This window comes from Phalangium opilio, unplaced genomic scaffold (assembly GCF_054372755.1).
Source record: "Phalangium opilio isolate 3A_F unplaced genomic scaffold, DU_Popi_V2 ptg000064l_1, whole genome shotgun sequence".
Taxonomy (NCBI): Eukaryota; Metazoa; Arthropoda; class Arachnida; order Opiliones; family Phalangiidae; genus Phalangium; species Phalangium opilio.
Window position 1 is genome coordinate 198318 of NW_028324181.1, and position 21923 is coordinate 220240.

The following is a 21923-nucleotide window of genomic DNA, read 5'->3' on the forward strand; positions in this document are numbered from 1 at the left end:
GTCCACTTAAGAGCGTAGTCTGTGCTGTGCTGTTTGGACTCAGGTTAGGTTCTGAGGCAGTCACAGTACCCGATAGAGATGTGTCGCAATAGCCACAAATAAAGTCACTGTAATCTACATATACGTGCTCAAGGCAGCCTGTATGAACCCTAAAGACACACTTTGTACATTTTATACTTTCCTGTCTTATCGTTACAAATTGGGCAAGAATGTTTATATGGAGCCATACTATTATTCATTACCAGAAAGAATGCTTAGAATTTTGAATTTTGCTATACCAATCGAAAAACTAAAGAGGGTCCAAAACTTAAAAAAAAAAAAAAAAAGTTTAAAATTTGATAGACTGATAATCTAACCGTAGTCCGCGGATTCGAAAGAATGACTGATAAGGTTTTAAAATTTAATCGCGACTTTAAAAAAATCAAATGTTTTTTAACCCTATCTCGGTGTATACACGTGGCGGAATAAGTTTTTAATTTATTTTTTTTTAATTTTTAAACTTTCCTTCCCTAAGTTTAAACCGGTAACTGTTCTTGCTTTGAGAGGTAAGTAATTGAAATGTTGACTTATCTTCTTTTATTCCAGGTGCTTCCAGGACAAGGCAGGATACGTTGGCAGTTTGCGCGGCACGGAACCCGTAGAGTGGGCCTTGGTCACAGGTAAGAGTACTTTAAAACTCCAGGTATAACTTTAAAATTTGATAGACTGATAATCTAACCGTAGTCCGCGGATTCGAAAGAATGACTGATAAGGTTTTAAAATTTAATCGCGACTTTAAAAAATCAAATGTTTTTTAACCCTATCTCGGTGTATACACGTGGCGGAATAAGTTTTTAATTTATTTTTTTTTTTAATTTTTAAACTTTCCTTCCCTAAGTTTAAACCGGTAACTGTTCTTGCTTTGAGAGGTAAGTAATTGAAATGTTGACTTATCTTCTTTTATTCCAGGTGCTTCCAGGACAAGGCAGGATACGTTGGCAGTTTGCGCGGCACGGAACCCGTAGAGTGGGCCTTGGTCACAGGTAAGAGTACTTTAAAACTCCAGGTATAACTTTTTATTATACATTATTAATATAATTATTATACATTATTAATATAATTATTATACATTATGTCAAGAACTATCGCCCTATCTCACTCCTATGCACGTTGGCCAAATTGTTCGACATGGTCGTTCACACTAAATTGCAGGCATGGTTCCGTTTCTTCCCTAATGATTGCCAACACGGCTTTCTGCCGGGAAGAAGTGTGGACACAAATTTATCTGCCTTTATGGATTTTGTGGCCCCTGTTGTTGAAGACCGTGGTCAGGTCGACGTGGTATACCTTGATCTGGCCAAGGCCTTCGACCGCGTCTCCCACTCCTTTCTCTTGGAAAAGATGCAACTCTTAGGAGTAAGCACTAGCTTGCTGGGTTGGTTTCGTTCCTATCTTTCTGATAGAGTTAATATAATTAAAATCAATGGCGATGTCTCTTCAGTTTCTTATTCTGTACATTGTGGTGTGCCGCAAGGCTCCTCTCTGGGGCCGTTGTTGTTTAATATTTATATTTATGATTTGCAATACTCGATAAAACACTCTACACTCATAGCTTTTGCCGACGATCACAAAATCTGTAAAAATATTGTCTCTAGGGTAGACTGTACAAAATTACAGGATGATTTAAATGCCGTTGCATCTTGGTGCATTAATAATAACCTACCAATAAACCCTTCAAAATCGGTCCATGTGACTTTTACGCGACGAGTTTGTAGAGATTCGCTCCACCTACTCCATTGCCCAGTCAACCATTCCCCAACGAATACTCGTAACAGACCTTGGTGTAACATTTGACCGTGCCCTTCTATTTCGAGAGCACATAACTAACACAGTTAATCGCTGTCGGCGAACTCTAGGAGTTGCTCTAAAAATCTGCCGACCCTTAAGGTCTTTAAAACACTTCCGGTTACTATACCTCACATTAGTTCGTTCTAAGGCTCTATATGGTTGCCTGGCCTGGAGTGGGTGTAGTCTGCATCTTAGAAAACGGATCGAAGGCATACAGAGAAAGTTCATTTTTTATGCTCATATCTTTTTCCTAAGACACATGGAATACAAATACGAAATACTATTGGATCACTTGAACATCCGTAGTCTACATTATTTAATGGAAATTATAGATATTAGATTTTTGCATAAACTTATCCACAACAAACTTTCTGTAAATGATTTATTAAGCAGGCTGTACTTCTTAGTGCCACATGCAATAAGAAAAACTACCACATTTTATGTACCTATAAAACACTTAAATCCTATTATACGAATGCAACAAAATTATAATCGTCACTGCACAACAATTGATATATTTTGTGAACATATTGGAAAAATTCGTTAAGTTCCGTTAAATTTAAAGAATATTCCTATGTCAATCTGTTTAATCTTAATCGTTTAGACCCCAACCATTTGTAAATTTACTTTGATTTTATGTACTATACTTATCGCAATGTGCGTAATCTCGTGAACTACGTAAGTAGTTTTTTTTATGCACAATAAACAAACTTTTCATTTCATTTCATTATACATTATTAATATAATTATTATACATTATTAATATAATTATTATACATTATTAATATAATTATTATACATTATTAATATAATTATTATACATTATTAATATAATTATTATACATTATTAATATAATTATTATACATTATTAATATAATTATTATACATTATTAATATAATTATTATACATTATTAATATAATTATTATACATTATTAATATAATTATTATACATTATTAATATAATTATTATACATTATTAATATAATTATTATACATTATTAATATAATTATTATACATTATTAATATAATTATTATACATTATTAATATTATTACTGTTATTAACGTTATTAATATCATTAATAATAATAAATAAAGATTTAATTGAATTATTAATATTAATAAATTATATTTTATTTTATTTTCATTTAACCAGGTCTTGCCAAATAAGCAAGAGGGCGACAAAACGCTTGAAACCTTTTTAGCACGAGAAATAGATGGCATCCTCCAAATAATCGAATTAGTTAAAGCAATGAGGAGGGACATAATTTTAAACAACATAAACTTAGAGGATGCTGCCACTGTGGCCCTACCAACAGTAACCGGGCAGAAATTCAGTTTCCTTTTTGGGCCTCAGTGGATGTCCACTCTCCGACTATTGGACGATCGCCAATACATGAATTCAATAGAGAAAGGGCCACAAGCTCCAAGAGGACGTGGTGGGAGGGGCCGAGGAAGGGGCCGAATGGGCCATTACGGCTTTGCCCCATACTAAAATAAAAAATTTGTTTATGGAATGAATAAAATATAAAAAAGTTGAAGTCAGTCATCATGGTGTCTTATCAAATCCTACATTTTCATGATGGACTATAAAAGATTATTATTTTTACACGCATAATCTTTTAGATTTAACTTTACACATTTATAATAAATCTAAATATAATACGATTCCTTCCAATTCAACTAATAGGTATCAATAATAACATTTCACACTCAAGGAAATTGCTGTATGTTGAAGGGCAATAAAGATTAAGTAAAATTCAAATGTTGTGGGCCCCATTTATTTGAGAATAGTTGCTCGCAATTAACTTCAAATCGCGTTTAAATTATTCAGCGCAATCTCATATGTATATGTACTAACTTTGATTGAATTCCATCCAAAATTAAGTTAAATGAAAGCGTTTTGGTAAAATAATGTCTCCGATGTACCCAGGTTATGAAAATTCAAAAGTTGTAGGCACCATATATTTGAGAATAATTGCTCGCAATTAAATTTAAATCGCGTTTAAATTAATCAGCGCAATCATTAATGTGTATGTATCAACTTATTTTGAATTCCATCCAAAATTAAGTTAAATGAAAGCGTTTTGGTAAAAGAGTGTCTTGTAGGCACCCAGGTTATGTAAAATTCAAACGTTATAGGCACATATGTTTGAGAATAATTGCTCGCAATTAACTTTAAATCGCGTTAAAATGAATCAGCCCAATCTCAAATGTATATGAACCAACTTATTTTGAATTCCATCCAAAATTAAGTTAAATGAAAGTGTTTTGGTAAAATAGTGTCTCGTAGGCACCCAAAGCCTCTTAAAGGTGTTCGTACTACCTCATTGCCAGTTGATTTGAAGGTAAAAAAACCACTATTTGAAACCCACAAATGATTTTTAAGCAGTAAATAATGGTTTATTTTTAGGTGTTAATTGCATTGTGGTTTTAGGCACGACGATCGTACTAGCAGCTAGATGTGGTTCAAAACATTTCCTCGGTGTTAGCCAGTCTAGCGTGAGTCGTTGCATACGAGATGTAACGACAGCGATCAACGGGGCACTTGTACATAAGTACATCAACTTCCCGTGACTGAAGTGCAAAACGCGGCCAAAAATGCGTTTTCAGGAGGAATGCAACTTTCCCGGAACCATAGGCGCAATCGATTGCACCCACGTTGCAATCGTTCCACCACCGAACAACAACCCAGACTTTCCGGAATACATTTTTGTAAACCGAAAGTCTTACCAATCGTTGAATGTTCAATTGGTGTGCAACTATGACTTGCTGATTCTATCAGCAAATACCAACTTTGCGGGTTCGTGCCACGACTCCCACATCTACCGGTCGACAGCTGTGCAGGAGTCTTACCTCAATGGCTCTTTAAACGACTCTTGGCTAACCCGTACGAAAATGTTCTATGATCTTTCCATAAAATTATATAGAATTCAATAGAGTACTTAAGGGTCTCTATTCAAATTGATATTTCTACAGGCTTATCTATAAAATTTCTATATCTTCATTTTATAGAATTTTTATAAAACATGCTTTTTTCTGTAAGAGTTATGTTAACATTCTATAAACATATTTTATAGAAATTTTATAAATTCAAATATATATATTTTTCATCAACTTCCTATAAGTGTTATATTAATATTCTATAAACGCATTTTATAGACATTTTCTAAATTTTTTTCGTGAGCTTCATATAAGAGTTATGCAAGTTTTCTATAAAAGTATTTTATAGAAATTTTATAAATTATTTTATCATATTCTTCAACAACTTTCTATATTTTATTTGCTAATTTTCTATAAAAGCTTTCTCAGAAAATCCTGTAAAGGCGTTTCAATCGTGATTCCACTGCTTTCTACAGTACCGTAATAGAAAGGCTGTACAATGTATAAATTGTACAATTTATACGTTTTCTTAACATTTATTTATCATATGATTTACTTTTCTATAAACTAAGCGTTACGATCGACACTTTCCATGCCGATTTAAAAATAATGAATTACAGCGTGTCATAGTAATTCGTAAAACGTATATTTTATTTTATTTAGTTTATATTTAACAATAGGACATTTGGTTAGATGTGTAATTTCATTAATCACATTCAATGACATTTGGAAGTTCTGCGACAATTCCTTTCCCTGCAATATCAGACAAAATTACGATTTTTTCGACAACATTAGTTACTGGCCTTGCCATTAATTGATTTATTTCTTTGACTGAAATTAACCTTTTCCCTAACATATGCCGGCAGTAGATTTAACAAGTGTCTTCACTATGACCAAAAATAAACTTTACTTGTATGTACATAGTCGGATTATCTGTTCGAATTCGCAAGACAGAACTTCGTAAAATCCTTTTATAATTCCTAAAACGTCTTTCAAATTAAAAACAAGAACTCCGGCAAAGCGCTTAACCCTGACGCAGACCTTAAACCAAAACGAGAGCTTCAAGCAGCCGTAGAGGTTCAAGCAGCCGGAGAGGTTCAAGCGGCCGGAGAGGTTCAAGCGGCCGGAGAGGTTCAAGCGGCCGGAGAGGTTCAAGCAGCCGGAGAGCTTCAAGCAGCCGGAGAGCTTCAAGCAGCCGGAGAGCTTCAAGCAGCCCAAGAGTTTCAACCAGCTCAAGACCTTAACCCTGACAAGGAGCTTAAAGCAGCCCGAGAGAGTAACACGGAACAAGACAAGAATAAGAGATAATGAGTAAATGTAGGTCAATATTTGAAGCCTAGTATTACGTATTAATTACGGTGATGTAAAAGACATTGCATGTCGTAATGAGTGAAATTTAATTTTAAAAACTCTTTTCATGTTAAAAAAATGTTAAATATTACAAAACAAATACATTTAATAATAAAGGAAATTTAAAACAAGTTTCATATTGGAACAAAATTAATAGTTAGAAACCCTTGAAATTTTTTTATTATTAAAATATTAATTTTAATAATATTCTGAAAAAGTTACATATTCTCAGAAAGCTAAACATTTTGATAAAAAAAGTAAACATCTTTAAAGAAAGTTAGATATGTTGAAAAAAGTTTAATATACATAGATTTAAAATAAAAGTATTACTAGTTTCAATAATGTTAAAGTTTGATATTTTTAAAAGCTATATTTTTTGAAAAAAAATCATATATTTAAAATAAATTTTTGATATTTCGAATAAAAAGTTTGATACTTAAAAACAATTTTCATATTCTAAAAAAATAAGTTTGATATTTAAGAAAATTTTTTTACTATACATTGATTTGAGATAATAGTATTATTAAATTCAATAATGGTAAAGTTATGTAAAAATGTTTTATATTTTGAAAAAACTAGTTTGATATATTTAAAAAAAATTGTTTGTTATTTTTAAAATAGTTTGAAATTTAAGAAAAATATTGATCTTTTGATATTTTTAATAACAATTTTGATATTTAAAAAAAATGTAAAGTATTATTAATTTCAATAACATTAAGTGTTATCTCAAAACTATTTTTCACAAAGACATTAAGAATTATCAAATTTGTTTTAAAACAAAAAAGTACAAAAATATGCATCAGAAAACATTACGCCAAGCGCGTTCTTTGAATGGTTCTAAAATTTTCATTTAAAATTTCATTTCAAGTTCCTATTTTCATATTGTTTGTCATAAGGCGTAGTTCCTTTAAAGAATCCTAAGATATTGTTATTAATGTCAAAAAAAAATTCAAAATATCTTATATTTTTGTTTATTAATTGCCAAAACGAAAGTTTTATTAAAGAAAAAAACCCAAGTTTCCATTGCAAGTTTTTTGTTTTTTTGCGGTTTTTATTTCACAATTATTTTAGTCCTGAAGGAGAAATCCTACGGATTGTAAAGTTAAAGATACGTTTCTCTTAATTTTTCCAGCCTCCATCGTCGTAGCCGAGGGTTTTTAGTTACTTTAATTAGAGAATTAATAGGATAGTATTTTACTGAATGGGCTTCCGCCTATCTTATATTGTTTAAGTAATTAATCTTTCAAAGTGAAATAAGTTTTTGAATAGCCAGGCTTATTCCAGTAGCTTGGGGGTCGATTAGAAGCGGGCTAACATATTGTACTAAATTTGTAACTTGAATGTTTAATTACGATAACGGAGATAGAACTATTAAACCTAAGCGCTTTTCGTATTTTATTTTTAAAACGAAAAAGTGTTTTATTAATAAATTCCAATGGGTTTTTTATACATGGCGCAGTAATGTTTTCAAAATTTCAAAATTTTCGTTGGCTTTTATGACGTCACCGCGCTTGCACGTTTGTTCTCAAAGCGGGACAAAGGAGGGTGTGGCTTTTATCTTTAGCTTTCTCTTTTATCCGTATGTTATTAGAATTATAATTAACTCTAGCGTAACTAATTACAATTTTTATATTTATATTTATATTTATATTTATAGCGCCGATTTTGGAACCGTAAAGACTCAGGACTAAGCTGCCGGGGTATTTCGAATACCTCGAAAGATGGTTAAGTTATATTTACCACCCGGGTCAAACTAGGATTAATTACTAATGTTTAATTAATTTCAATGTTAATTACGGCTAGAAAAAGAGTTAATCGAGATCCGGGTAAACTAAAACGTCGCCTGGTATGTTCGTCAACGCGTGTTTCTGCCCTTAATATACGAGAAGACGACTGATTCGGAAACCGCCATCGATATCGGATAAGACGTTGGACGTCTAAGCCAAGGTTCGCGGCTTCGAATTTAGCAAGTAAGTGAATAAATCTTACTATTAATATAAAAAAAACGTCTTGGTTTGTACCAAGGCCGAAAAGAACAAACGATATGTGTGAGGTTTATCATTTGACTGAAGTTTCATATATTGCAATTTTTTTAAATTGTTATTATTCCTTTAATCCGTAATCAATATTTAATTCAATCAACTGATTTTACTGTTAATCGATCTATTCCCTCTAAATTAATTTAAAAAGTAACATATCTACGCTTTTTCAAGAATAATTCCATTTTCCGAAAACATTTTATCATGAAATTAATTATTTTGAAGGGAGTAAGTGTTGAGAAATCAATATTGAAAATTTGAAATATTATACTAAGTGTCTAAAAAGAGCAAACGGACTTTGATGTAACTCGAAAGTAAAATGTAAATATTTAATAATAGACTTATATATAGTTGTCGCGAATTTATACATTTAACTTCGAAATACTACATTTCTTTGTCGCGACCCCAATGGCAGCATCGCCCTTGTGTTTTAGTTCCTCTGTATGTAATTTCCAAAATGGTGTAAACACTAACACCATTTCATCTGAAAATCGAATTCGATGTTTCGCTCATGTTTTGAACATTGTCGTCCAGGATTTACTTACATTTTTGAGGTCGGTTGCCACTCATGAGAGTGAATACGATTCAAATTTAACGCAACCAAACGAATCTGCTGAAACGACCACAATAACTATTGGTTCAGCAGTGACTAAAGTAAATGAGTTTGTACCCAAATAAACTTAAAGTACTTAATGGTTGCGCGTTTAACAGTAGTAGTGACGGAGGACTCGTAGTCTTGTCTCGTACAGTATTAACGGAACGTTAACGCGATGGAGGCGTGCGCGGTCGTTCGTTGGGCACGCTGTTAAGCCTAGGTTCTGTTTACCGAGGCTTGGACCGTAAGGTATGTGAATAATAATGACGAATTTTCGTGTTACTCTTTCGTTCTAGTTTCTGCATGTTTACATTAAACTTTTTTATGAAATGAAACTGGAGTTTAATGTGCATAAAAAAGTTACAAAATAACTCACGAGATTATACACAGACGGAAATAATTCAAAATATACAAGAAATTAATTTCAGAGTAACATACAATATTAAGCAGAATTAATCAAATTTATACAGAATTATATATATTAAGCAGAATTAATCAAATTTATACAGAATTATATATATTAAGCAGAATTATTTAAAATTATACAGAATTTTAAAAAATTAATCAAAAATAAATAAAAATATACTGAATTAATACAAAATATGCAAAAGCCTGCATATACATTGAATTAAGGAAAAGCTGAATGTATTAGTAAAGTTAAGAATTAAATGTTAATATTGATTTAAAAACTCGAGACGGATAAGGCGCTTGGTATCTTGCAGGGTGTCAGAGAAAATGTCAATTACGTTATTAAATTTATTGCATGTAATTTGCATTCTAACTAATGGGTTGATACTATTTCGTTTTATGTAGAAAATGGCAGGGCTACGCAAATTTTTGTGAGTTGAAAACTGAAGTGTCATTAATAGATCAGATAGGGGAATTATGTTATGTAATAATTTAAAGAGAAAGGTAAAATCGTCCATACTAACATAATCAGAAATTTTTAGAATATCAAGAATGGATAACAATGAAGTATAATAATTCATTGTTGTAGCGTAATCATAACAAGATGCCTAAAAACAAGTCGAAATTTTGTGAATCTTGGCTAGAAAGGAAGATTGGAAATGAAACAATTGGCGAGTGGTGTAGCCGCAGCAAGGATTTAGATTATTGCGCGTATTGCAAAATATGTAAAACAGACTTTTCAATTCTGAATCAGGGAGTCAATCAGCTCTATCAACATTCCTATGGGAAGAAACATATTTAAAAACTAGAAGAATTGAAAGGACTACAAAAAATTGAACTTTCAAGCGATAAAGGTCTGCCAAAAATGTCGTTAAACATTGTTAGTCGCAAAGATGAATCTACAAAAGCCGAGATCCTTTGGGTGTTTAAAATAGTCGCCCAAGACTGGTCATTTTCATCTTGTGATGGAATAGCACCATTATTCTCAACTATGTTTAACTCAGTACCAGAAGGATTTAGCCTTAGTTCTTCCAAAGTGACGCTATCGGACCATACTTCCATAAAAATATGATTAAGGATGTCAACGATTCGCCTAATAGGTTTTTACACTTCATTATGATGAAACAACAAATTCCCAAAACAATAAGGAATTAATGATTGACTTAAGGTACTGGTCTTCCCGAGAAAACGAGGTCTCCCTGCGCCATTTACAAACGTTTTTCATGGGTCACGCTAAAGGAGTAGATTTGGCGGGAAAAATTATGGAATGTATAGATTCCAATGATTTGCAGATCAGAAATTTGCTAGCCCTCGGAAGTGACGGACCGAACGTGAATAAAACTGTTTGGAGGATTGTAAATGGCAAAGTGTTGGAAAGTAGGAGTTCTAAAATTGGATTATTGGATATTGGAAGTTGCAGCCTCCACACTCTTAGTAATGCGTTAAACAAAGGGTTGGATGAACATGGAAGAAGTGTGTCAGATTTGGCAATATCTATATTTTATTGGTTTTCTCAATCTTCTGCCAGAGAAGAGGACTTTAGAACCTGGCAAGAACGCGTCTCTGTACCTTTACACAAGTTTATCAGACATGTTGAGACGAGATGGTTAACGCTTCAACCAGCAGCAGAGAGACTGTATGAACAATTTCCGGCTTTACAGGAATATTTTCTGAGGGTCCTAATAAAACCAGAACACAAATTAAGCGAAAACCAGAAGTATTTAAAGATTTGTTCCTAACTGAAGAAGCCCACTATGAAAGCCGAAATTTGCTTTGTCATCTCTGCTTGCGAATTGTTTACACGCCCATTGCTAATTTTCCAAAAAAAGGAACCAGTAGTTCACCTTTTGTACGAGGAGTTAAGGGATCTGATAATTGTAATATTGACCAGATTCATCAAAACTTCCGTAATTGAAAAAAGCAAAAATGCTCTCCACAAAATTAGCTTAACAGATGATCAAACAATTTTTTTACCAACACCTGAAATCGGACCAAAGGCAACTCAACACCTTGAAAAAGTAAAAGATGGTGAAAGAAAGCTATTTCTGATCTCATCCAAAAAATGTTATTTGAAAATGACTGACTACCTGATAAAAAACAAGCCAATTTCAAAAGCGATTCTTCGAAATTTAAGATTTTTGAAACCAACCGAAATAAATAATCCCGTAAGCCTTGAGAGATGCCAAAAAATGGCTCAAGCCTTGCCATTTGAAGCAGATGTGAAATTCGCCTCTAATCTAGTTGACGAGTGGAAAATGCTTCAATTAGAGAAAATAAAAGTTGACGAATCTCAAAGAGTCGATCATTTCTGGCGAGAAGTGGGAAAAATTGAATCAAGCATTAGACACAAAAAATATCATAACATAATGAAAGTAGCTCAAGCTTCATTATGTATTCCACACGGAAATTCAGATGTTGAAAGGGGATTTTCGGAATCTCAAAGATGCCTCACTGCGGATAGAACAAATATGTCTTTGGCGACCATAAACGCTTATCTCACGATTAAGGATGGTATACGGCCATACAGAAGAGCGCTACACCTTTACCCCGTTACGAAAAAATTGATAATGAGTGCTAGAATTGCCCATTCCACATATCAAGATAGGCTCGAAAAACAAAAACAGGAAGAAGAAAAAAGAAAAATCGCTGAGGAAGAAAAAGAAGCAAATAAACAGCAACTGAGCGAAAAGCAGTTACAAAAGAAGAAAGAAGAAATTACAGATTTGGTTTCAAAAGTAAACAGTCTTAAGGAATCCAAGGTTAAAGAAGAAGAAGCTAGCGATGGTCTGTTTAATGAAGCCAATGCTAAGCTTAAAAATGCTATAAAAATTAAAGATATGACCGCAATCAAAGTAGCCCAAGCCATGTTTGAAGCGTGTGGATCACAACGTACCAAGGAAAAAGAAATTTCTAAAGAAATAAAGGTTGAAGAGAAGAAACTCGAAAAACGTCAACTCTCTGTTATTGATTATTTCAATTCTGCCAAGAAGCAAAAAATGTGATAATTATCCCTTCCTAATATGTGATATTTTAAGTGGTATGTAGTCAGGTTTTAACTCCATAAAAAATTAAAGTGCAAAGTATTCACTAGTCCAACGTTCCTGACTTAGAATAATAGTTCCTATTATTTTTACTTATACTAAAATGTTCTGGCAAAAAGTCCCAGAATAGCCCTTTTCGCATGTCGGAGGGTAAAAGTGGGGGAAAATGCGAGGCGCATGCGTGTTAGTAACAACGTGGATAAAATAGCAGACTACGGTCTTAGCCTCCGCCGATTTCCTCATTATTTTAGAGGCATCAACTTTGCCATTAAATCTGATCATTTTTGATACGTTTTCTTGATTTTTTTCTTATAAATTTGGAAAATAAGTGTAATAAAATTCATTTAAGCCAGTGGTTTTTTTAGTTAGTTCAATTTTGTAGGATTGTTCAATTATTTTTCTCATATGATTCTTAAGCCTTTGCACTATGCCTGGATGCTGTGTTGTGATAGTGGGTGGGATTCAAGAATCAGTCGTATAAAGTAAAGAAAGATGGTAAAACAGTGGAAATTTAATTTCACAGAATTGTTGTGAAAAGGAGAACGAGTTATAAATCGAAAATGTTGGAACTCCAAAGACGGGGATATGTAACATGAATTCCGTTAGTGGGTACCGGAGCCTGGTCGGGAATCGGCGGCCCTCGCGGGGAAAGCGCTCTTTTTTTGCGGGGTTGCTCTCGTGGTTTTGCCCGGCCCTGCTTGGTTACCGACATTATTTATGAAGCCGACACTAAGCCTTGGTTATTAAGGGAAATATTTTCGATATTATCATTTTTTAAAGCTAAAATGTGCATGTGTTTTCGCCAGTAGGATTTAAATACAATTCCCATATTTTTACAAACTTCTTTAAGTTCCAATATTTTTAGTTTATCATAGTTTAGATTCAAATTTACTCCGTTATCTACAATCCCAGCTATTTCTCCGTAGGCCGATGGCGTCGTCTGCTATTTTATCCACGACGCACGACAAGCGCATGCGCGCATAAATTTGCGAAAAGGTCTATTGTAAAGCATTAAGAAATGATACAAAATAAATATTTAACTAAGATGGATATGACTCATATTATTTATAAATCCCATATTTCCGTGTTTTAACTATATGCATTAATAATTTTGAACATATAAAACACTTATAAATTTACAATTTTGAACCTATAAAAAACCTATAAATTTACAATTTTGAACCTATAAAAAACCTATAAATTTATAATTTTGAACCTATAAAAAAACCTATAAATTTACAATTTTGAACCTATAAAAAACCTATAAATTTACAATTTTGAACCTATAATACCTATATTTTTTGGGGTTATTGGCTGGGAGCCCTGCATTACGGCTCTAATTTGTCTTCAAAATTGGTGGAATCGCTGAATACGTCAATTTATGTACTAAACAGTTCCTATTTATTAATAAAACATTCAATTGAAATGAAATCTGAAAAATAAATATCACTTGTGTTTACTACCAAAGTCATTCATATATTTTACAGTACGCATGGACTCTGTCTGTATGTAACTGCTTTATCACCTGTTTAGGAATACTAAACCAGTTTTGATAATTATATCAAATTGACAACAGATAACGAGCACTGATAATAGGATCTCGGTTTATAGGCGGTTGTAGATAAACAAATTAATCAGTTTATGTAACCGACTTTCATATGTTTTGAGGTTTGTATAGCGGTTACGTGCAAAACAGATATAAGTTAGAAGCACTATGTCTGTTTAAGTTACAAATCATTTTATTATAATAAAGTGCCCTCGTCATTAACTAGTGTTTATGACCAGCATTTCATAATCCATTGCAACTTATTTTCAAATAATCACCATCTTTCTTCGGGAGCTATAAAGTCTGTCAAACGAAAGAAGAGCCCTGAGAAATTTGTCCAAATTGGTGTCGCTACCATCGACCCCATAGTACTTTATCAACTTGTTTTGTTTTGTCAATAGTCGTCTGTAAAATAGTCTGCTATATACAGATACTTTAACTTATGTCATTAAAATATATTGCAATGCTAGTTCAACAAAGATAAAACTGGTGTCTTGTCGTTAATTTTGTTTTATATTCTTTAATACTCGATGATCGTAAAAAACCATGAAACATAAACGTATTAAATATATATTGCAAAATGTATTGGTTCTATTGCGATTAAGCCTATCTGTATATAGCAGACTATATTACAGACGACTATTGACAAAACAAAACAAGTTGATAAAGTACTATGGGGTCGATGGTGGCGACACCAATTTGGACAAATTTCTCAGGGCTCTTCTTTCGTTTGACAGACTATATAAATTTATCACTCTGGTGAACATTAACAAGATGACCCAGTGATATTACACTTTTTCCCGCCCTCTAGTGACAATAATTAGTATTACTTTATTCATCATAAGATGCCCCCGTCTAATTTAGAATTTTCGGGTTTTATTCATGGTTTAATCGATCAAGTAATCAAATTACATTAACCTAATCATTAGGTTACTTATATAGTTTGATGTTTTTATTTAATTGGAACAGTGAGTGTTTGCAATCAATAAGCGAGACACAAATTTCATCCGTTTACGTTTACAGGCCGTCCCGCACAGTTTATGAAGCCCTTTCTGATAATACTCAGAAGTTTTCCCAACTTTTTCTAATCAAGGAGGGAAAAATTTAAAAGCACTACTTCGTTTATCTGATCATTTGTTTCGTTGTGAAACTTTCCGTAAGTCTTAAATTGGTAAGGTTGACAAATAAGACATTTTAAAATTTGATATTGCTCATTCATTGTAGAAGCCAAACTAGGCCCTGAAACTGTTTTAAGGGAATTTTTCCCTGAAGAGGTTGTAGTCGTTTACCACAAAGTATCCGCGAAATATCCTAATTGGCTAAGTATATCATGATGATGTAATAAAATATAATTATTTGTACAATTTTGACGCCTCTTAGAAAATATAAGAGGTTCCAAATATTCCGCCAGAAAACTCTGAAGAGCATTCGACATTACCAAAAGCACTACTTCGTTTATCTGATCATTTGTTTCGTGGTGAAACTTGTCCGTAAGTCTTACGTTGTTAAGGTTGACGAATAAGACATTTTAAAATTAGATATTGCTCTTTCGTTGTAGAAGCGAAACTAGGCCCTCAAACTGCTTTGAGGCAATCTTAAAACCCATTTCTTTTTTGCTTCTACTGGTCCTTTATTCTACCACCTAAATAAACTTCATCGTTGGTCAAAAAGACCATATGATTTTGGAAACCCTCTTTTTACTATCCCTTTTCTTTTACATAAAGAGAATTAAGACTTATTTCGGGACCATCATTCTTGACTTCACTTAACTCGAGTTAGGAACTAAATTTTATCGGTTTCTATGTCACTAAAAAATGGATCGAAACGGAGAAACTCACTTTTGCACCGCTGGACCAGATTGGTAAGTAATAATACCTTTATTGCGATTTTGTTAAATTTTTATTCTCTCTCTCTCTCTTAGTTATTTGCACGGAGTTGATACTCCATTTTCCCGCTCACCTTTTCACGAATTAGAAACTTTATTTCCTTTAAACGGCTTCCCTTCTCCACCATCACCATCATCAGCCGTTGACGAAAACAACGTTATTTTCACTTTAACGCCTTGGGTTAATGGACCCGGACAAACCCTCGAAACTTTAAACTGCCATTCTGTCATGTATGTATTAATTTTTTTTATTTCATAAATCGAAATTACAATCACATGCGCGTCCTCACATCAATCACGCGCTCTAAAATGTTTAAATAATTTTTCATCTAGTGTCATAGCCCAGTTTTAGACGTATCTCTCCGGTTCGAGACCATTTATCAACGACGAAGAATATGTAGAATCGCTTTTGTCGCAATTAAACCGCCTTATAGATCATAACAAGGTCAATAACAACCAAAAGTAAGAATTATTTTTTTTCTATTATAGTTTAGAAACCTTTTTCATGCTATAACGTGTTTTCTCTAAATTCTTTTTTATCAGTCAATTTGCTAACAATTGTAAAGGCTTCGCGTAAGTTTCACATATATATTTTTCCCGCCTCTGGATTTAATATTGGTTCCTAGTTTATTTCTTATTTTCCCGATTAGCGCACAATTGGAAATGATCCAGTTACGCGGCTTCCGCGCCAGGATGCAAATATTACATATTACAAATAAACATTCGTCAAACCATTCGCCATGGCCAGCTTGACGAATGTTTATTTGAAGGCCTCTTTTGCATCCTGGCGCATTGCATTAAAAATATTAGTTTTTTAATGCCACTTTTTATTAAAAACAAAATATTAGTTTTAAAATTTTTAATGTGTTGGTTCATAAAAAAATGTTAAAATTGCTTGTTTTTTAAAAAAAAGAAAATAAAAACACTTTAAATTTGTAAATTGCGCTTTTACTTCACATTTTAGACTTACATTCCTTGTAAATTGCGCTTTTACTTCACATTTTAGACTTACATTCCTTGTAAATTGCGCTTTTACTTCACATTTTAGACTTACATCCCTTTGTAAATTGCGCTTTTACTTCACATTTTAGACTTACATTCCTTTAAAGTTTATAACCGTATGGTACAGTTTCGAATTTATCAGGTAAAATTCTTACTTTATCTAATATTATCCTGTATACTTTAGTTTCATCGTGAGATACTACAATATGATTTGGTAATCTTCTAATTTGTTTCGGAATACGTATTTTAAAATCAGTAGTTTCATTTTCTTCAATTTCTACGCCCAATAAGGCTTTTAGATTTTTTTATATTTATAATTTTTTTCGAATTAGTGTCTAACCTAAATCCTTTTACTTTAGTAATATTATATTTTTTCCCAGAGTCAGGATCAAATATTGTCATGCTATAATTTTTAGGGCCACCGCTTACGAATAGTTGGCAATATGCTCCCTTGCCAAAACATTCTAATTCACTTTTAAGGTGGAAGTTCCCGATTATACTCCAAAAAAGAGTAAACTAGTTCCCATTTTATTTCAAAAGCAAAGAAGCTATCGACAAACTGTTTTCTCGATAATTTTTAGTGAAACCTTATCTTGTTCCCAATATAAAATTGAGAGTTGGACTTGCTTCAGTTAATTAATTAAAATTATTTTATTAACTATAATAAAATGAAGCTCAGTTCCCGTTTAACTTCGTTTCCAGTGAACCAATTTTCAAAATTTAAATTTCAGATAATCTAGCCTAAATACATTCGTTTCTTGCAACAAAAACCATAAATTTGTATTTAATACTTAATTAGTTATTAACGAAAAACCACTTTTTTGTGATGAAATAATAGGTGGCACCATGGTCGCGATTTTATATTTTGGTTTAGGAATATTTTTTGGGGCGTGGACTTTGGTCCAGGACCAACCCCACCCTGTTATAGACCCTCGCTGGTGTTGCCTGTCAGTGAAAGGGTACCAAAGACCTTTTTCTTGAAAGGAAAAAAGAATAGGCCAAACCGAGACCTTTCCCGGTTTGCCGTATTCTTTTCCACTGAAAAGAGATATGGTTTGAAGTTTCCCCCCTCAAATAGAAGAAGTTCGGGTGTTCGCCGTTAACTTAAAACGTCGCTGACTCCAAAATGACGTCAAGAAAATAAAAAATAGGAGTAGTTTCAAGATCAGTGGCACCGTTCGGACCCCATTCCCAATTACGAAACCCCTTACCACCCCAGACTAATGGGTCCGCGCCCCGCGGCACAAGAAAAATTCATTGACAGGTCGTAAAAGCTATTGCCGTCTCTGTATGTTTAGCCTGCATACATGCTTTTGCTATATTGAGATAGCAGTTCTATGGGGTATTTATCATTCCTTCGTATCATAAACCCGCGATGACTCTTTTCTTAGTCCAAGAGCGAAAAATGTTCAAAATATCGCAAAATACCTAGCAGAAAAACACTTCTAGGCCTACGACAAAAATTCTAGACCCACACATTCCGAAAAATAATCCGTCGTACATCACGAAAAACTGAAACTAAAGAGTAGACGCCTCTAAAATCACACTAACTGGCGTGAAATAACAGCACTGGGTAGCCTAATTGCGGCTCGAATAATACATATTATATTAATCACATTACTGAACCTTGCTCAAAATCAATTTACGGTCTACAACTTATAATAAAGATTTCTAGCTTTTCCGATCAGAATATCAATTATTTTTTTTCGTTTGAATTTATTTCTAAAGAGGTTTCAATTGCTCTATCCTCTAAACATGTTCACTCAGACGTTAGTGTCCCCTACAGTAATTTAGCGTCTCGTAAAAAAAAAGAAAGAAAAATTCTTCAAACTTTGAGGGAGGATAGATACCGATTCGACTGATGGTAGTGAAGGTTCCGGGACAAAAGGTCGCGGCGCCTTGAAAGCTCTATTTTTATTAGCCTTCTCTCAAACTAATTTCTTCAAAAAAGTGAACTGCGAGGACTCCCCAATAAAGAGAAGCTAGCTTCTTCGCCCACTCTTCGTTCCTGAACTTGCATCTGTCAGCGAGAGCTTTTTCCAAGGGGCCAGTCGCTCAGCTTATTCGGTATAAAATACTGTACACTTTACTTCTTATCTTTAAAACCGCTGCCCTTTGCAGTGCTAAAATAATTACGCGTAAACCGTACAAAGATTTTGAAAGTTAATAGCCCCATTTAGGAGAAACTAACGTATCCCCCTTCCAATATATTGTTATCACCCTTCCAATATATTGTTATCACCCTTCCAATATATTGTTATCACCCTTCCTAGGAAAAGGCCGGGGGTGAAAAGGTTAGAGTTGTACAACTTAGAATAAAACTTTTGAATGTCTTTACACTCTTCCGGTGTCACACATGCCACACGTCTTTAGACAGAGCAAATCAAGAAAATATCGGTTACGAGAAAAGTGTAATTTTAGTTTAAATTTTCAAATTTCAAGCTTAGCTATAATTTTATATACTATTTAAGTCTCCCTTCCTAATTACAGCGGTGATATAGCGTAGGTAAACGTAGTAATGGCTAGGTTTAGCAAAACGCGTTACCCATCAAAACCTCTGTCACGTAAAAAAAAATTGAGACTGAACAGAATGAAGAAGCTGTAAGTAAAATAATAAAATTTAGGATGTGCACTAATAACATAATATTAATTATTAATATTTTCCTTGACCCAGTGATGCTGAAACTAGTACATTATCAGCGGAAAATGCTGAAATGCCTGAAATTAGCGCTCTTGGTCTCACATCAGTGGAATCGGAAGAGGTAGCTTTAAAAAATATTGAATCAACACCAAAGTCGAGGAGGGAAAATAGTGATGAAACAATTACAAACACTTGGTTTGAAGACCAAATAAAAAATAACTCCAGCGAAAATGAATCTTCATTTCTACCATTGATAAACGAGCAGTCCACTCCAGTTTGTCGTAATATTGAAGCGCGATCAAATGAATTATCAGGAAATAGGATTGTTGATATAAAATGGCTGATTAAAGAAATTCGCGAACTTGAAAAACATGATTGCAAATTTTCAAGTAACGGAAAGTTTGAATTTCACAAGGAAAAAAGAAACGGCCTCATAACGGACCTAATTTTTAAATGCGACTGTTGCAAGGACGAGAAAATGGTTACGTCATTTCCAAAGGTCGCAGTTGAAACAGAAGTCAACAAACCGCTGACTCTGAACCATCAGGCTGTCTGGGCTATGCCAATATGGATGAGGTCTTCTCTGTTATGGGCATTCAAAATATGAGCAAGCAAGCATATTTTAAAAAGGAGAGAGAGATTGGAGATGTAAGTACATGTTCTATCTCTTTGAAAGTCGTTCTATCACTTTCTAAATAGGGGGTAAAAATCAGTGTCAAGTGTAGTGGATAAAGCTTTATGTTATTATTTTAGTTCTGGACCACGTCATTGAGAGGTTAACGGTAATAGTTAGTATAGGGCGCTGTAGGTTAGCTGTGGCATAGGGGCTAGCCACCACCCCTCTATGCATTGTAAATGGACCCACCTGTAAACAAGCCACAGGCTTAGTGTGGATATCCCTTCATAGACAAAAAGCTTAGAAAAAAAAATGGCACTTGCAGGAAAAATGGAAAAAGAGCTGGCCACACAAAATGGTGACATAAAAGATGGCATTCCTTACATTAGCGTTATAGTGGATGGTGGATGGTCACATCGAAGCCACGGACATCGATACACTGCTAAAAACGGAGTTGCGTGTATAATTGGGGCGAAAACCAAAAAATTATTGTATATCGGGGTGAGGAACAAATATTGTTGTATTTGCGCCATGTCCAAGCGCGGAGAAAAAGTAAGGGAACACCGTTGCTTCCTGAACTGGACCGGTTCGTCGCCAGCTATGGAATCGGATATACTAGTAGAAGGTTTTAGCGAAAGTGTAAAAATGCACGGCCTGCAATATAGAACAATTATAGGAGACGGAGATTCCTCCGTGTACTCGGAGTTACGAGCAATGGTGGATTATGGTGTACATATTGACAAAAGCGAGTGCGCTAATCACGTGGTTAAAAACTATAGATCAAAACTTTACCTAATAAGCAAAACGAACAAAAATTCTCTTTCCAAAGCTCGGGTCGTAAAAATTGGAAAAGCTGTGAGAGCTGCTATTTCCCACGTGGCGACAGAAATGGACGAGGAACTATCTAAAGTTGAAGACGCGAGCACCAGAAGCCAAAACTTAATAAATATCCACAAAAAATACGCCGAGAGGTTGAGACGAGATATTCGTAATGTTCCCAGTCATACCTTTGGGCGACATTCGAATTGCCGAGATTATTTTTGCGACAAATCGGGACCCGATCACACTAATTTACTGACGAAAACCCTAGAAATGAAGTTAGGCGAAGCATCTCAGCGAACTCAAAATTTGGCTTCCTCTCTTCTTACCAATGAAACAAACAATCTCGCTGAAAACTATATGTCACTCGTGGCTAAGGCTGTGGGAGGCAAGCAAGTGTGTTATAGTAGGAGAAACTCATACCCTACCAGATGCACGGCAGCCGGGCTTCAACAAAGTTTAGGGCGATCCTGGCACGTAAAATTATTGCGGGCTTACTCCAATGAGACACCTAGCATTGCTATCAAAAAACACGCTCGAAAATCGGAGAATCAGAAAAAATACAAAAGAACTTCGCTTTCGAAACGTTTCGAAGAAGCGAAACTGTTTGAATCTGAAACCAGAGATTCGGCAAGTTATGGAGAAAATTCGAGGAAGCCAGACATAACCCCAGATGAATTTGAAAGAAGAAAGGAAGAAATTTTAAAGGGTTTGCAAGTGGACCTTATTGAGCAAGACGCTACACAAAAACGAACTGTAAATCAAGCTCAAAGTGAAGAGTGGCACCTTCAACGGGCCAAGAGAATAACGGCTTCAAATTTCGGTACCATAGCCAAAAGAAAAGCCAAGACCGGCTATGGAAAATTAGTAAAGAGCCTCCTTTACCCGAAGATGTTTTCCAATGTGGCATGCGCATACGGTAAAGAAAAAGAAGACCAGGCTTTTACCGAATACAAAACTAAAAAAGAAGCCGAAGGGGTGAAAGTAGAAAAGGCCGGGTTCTTCATAGATACCGAGCATGGATTCTTGGGCGCCTCTCCCGATGGACTTGTTGGCGATGATGGAATTATTGAAATTAAATGTCCATATAGCGCCAGGTTTATAAATCCATTGGAAGCCCCTGACAAAATTAAAAACTTCTGCTCAAAGCTGGTGAACGGAACTCTAGTCCTAAAGAGGAATCACGATTACTTTTATCAGATTCAAGGTCAGCTTTTCATAACTAGTCGAAACTATTGCGACTTCATCATTTGGACTCCAAAAGGTGCC

The 21923-nt window shown here is 34.2% G+C and overlaps 3 long non-coding RNA genes across 3 annotated transcripts; all 3 read left to right on the forward strand.

Annotated features, from left to right (window-relative positions):
- Positions 1-378: 378 nt before the first annotated feature.
- On the forward strand, positions 379-3172 carry LOC149662016 (uncharacterized). Its single transcript, XR_016368688.1, has 5 exons — positions 379-390; positions 470-523; positions 586-659; positions 949-1022; positions 2986-3172. It is a non-coding gene; the product is annotated as an uncharacterized LOC149662016 (long non-coding RNA).
- Positions 3173-14665: 11493 nt separating this feature from the next.
- Positions 14666-15493, forward strand: LOC149662017 (uncharacterized). The gene is made up of 3 exons (XR_016368686.1): positions 14666-14847; positions 14916-15181; positions 15416-15493. It is a non-coding gene; the product is annotated as an uncharacterized LOC149662017 (long non-coding RNA).
- Positions 15494-15670: 177 nt separating this feature from the next.
- On the forward strand, positions 15671-16148 carry LOC149662018 (uncharacterized). Its single transcript, XR_016368687.1, has 2 exons — positions 15671-15807; positions 15910-16148. It is a non-coding gene; the product is annotated as an uncharacterized LOC149662018 (long non-coding RNA).
- Positions 16149-21923: the final 5775 nt, after the last annotated feature.